This window comes from Pteropus vampyrus, unplaced genomic scaffold (genome assembly GCF_000151845.1).
Source record: "Pteropus vampyrus isolate Shadow unplaced genomic scaffold, Pvam_2.0 Scaffold404, whole genome shotgun sequence".
NCBI classification, from domain to species: domain Eukaryota; kingdom Metazoa; phylum Chordata; class Mammalia; order Chiroptera; family Pteropodidae; genus Pteropus; species Pteropus vampyrus.
In genome coordinates this window covers 1,338,227-1,339,852 of record NW_011889185.1, presented here as the reverse complement: position 1 = coordinate 1,339,852, position 1,626 = coordinate 1,338,227, and the positions used below count along the sequence as shown (strand labels likewise).

The 1,626-nt window shown below is 40.3% G+C and overlaps 1 pseudogene; it reads left to right on the top strand.

Moving 5' to 3' along the window:
* Window positions 1–359: 359 nt before the first annotated feature.
* Window positions 360–474, top strand: LOC111731866 (annotated as a pseudogene).
* Window positions 475–1,626: the final 1,152 nt, after the last annotated feature.

Below are 1,626 nucleotides of genomic sequence, written 5' to 3'. Positions count from 1 at the left end.
TAATTAATGACAAATATAATCAACAGGTGTCTAATTTTTACCCAAATTATTTAAATAAAGGCAGTTTAAGTTTTTGAAAATTTAATTAATTCTTATTAAATATTTTGTAACAGTAAAACAATATAAAAAACTGGCATCAAAACTATATAAGGGTCTAACCAATGTACTGTATACTTGAAACTAATAAAAAAAACTGGCATCATATTTCACATATTTGGTTAAGACCTACATATATGTACCAAATTAAGAGTAATATAAATTGTTTTGTATATTGTTATGTGTTCTTAAATATTGAACAATATTTTGCCAGTGTTCCTCAGCTGCTATGTTGTGAAAATTACTTTAATGAATAAGAACCTGTCTACGGCCATGCCACCCTGAACAAGCCCAATCCCGTCTGATCTCGGAAGCTAAGCAGGGTCGGGCTTAGTACTTGGATGGGAGATCACCTAGGAAGACCAGGTGCTGTAGGTGTAAAAAATAAAAAAATAAGGGATTGTAAACTGACAAAGTCCTTGCAATCTGTGAGGTCAACCAAGGGTTACGTCGCCTAAAAATAATAATAATAATAATAATAATGAATAAGAACCTTCAGAACCATAAATTGGGATTCTAAGAGAATCAAGAAAATGGACACTCAGAACCACTGGGGGAACTTTTTATTCACGTGTTCTAAGAGAAAGGAGTTGACAAATTCGATGATGATGTCTTTTCTCTTATGGAGTACTTCAATCCCTCAAACCCAACTCCTCACTCTCTGAAATGCTCTTCACCTCTGGGGTCTTCAGCAGCACAACCCACAAATCTCCACAGCATGTGACCATGGTTACCTTTTGTTTGAAGGACACAGCATGCCTGAACATACCGTCAGTAATGGGAGTGGATGTTCAAGGTCACAGCCCAGGCTGTGCCAATGCTGACCAGCCTATCCTCAGCCAAGAGGTGCCCATGTGTTAATAAATGTATTTTGTGACCTGCAAGGGTCTTTGAAATGTGGGGCATAGGGTAAGGCCCCTCTCGCCCAGATCTAAGGATGATACTGGTTAGATCAAAACCAATTTGAGAAGCAAGGAACCATTCAGAACTTTGGCAAGAGAAAGTTTTACAAATTTTCCTCCAGTTCTACAAACATGAGGAAACAACAGTGCTTTTGTAAGAAGTTCCATCAGGGCTAAAGTTAAACGTCAATGAAGAAAACAACAATGCTGGTTTGGCCACACCACACCTAAAACCTGCAGGTAGGTAGCAAAGAGCCCCTCATTGAGGCCTTCCCTATTTCCTTCTTACTACCAAATAAAGACAGAGTGGAGCTGTTCCTTCTACCGTCCCTAACCCCAATCTGACTGCGGACACCGTTTTCCACCCTCCAACGGAAGTGAACTTCTCTCTTCAATTTGAGACTAATTTACAAAATATCTAAGTTTTGAACACCCAGGCTAGGGGCTTAGCAGCTGGCGGGGAAGAGGCATGAGGCCTGAACTGAACTTTGTTCTTCCTGTTAATTGAGTGTCTCCACCCTGCCCGCCCCTTTCAGCAGCTGGCAACTTCTGGCTTCATCAGAGTGTGCCCCATAATACCTTTTCCCCACCCGCACTGCAGAAGATTATAGAACTCTCTCTGCTATTC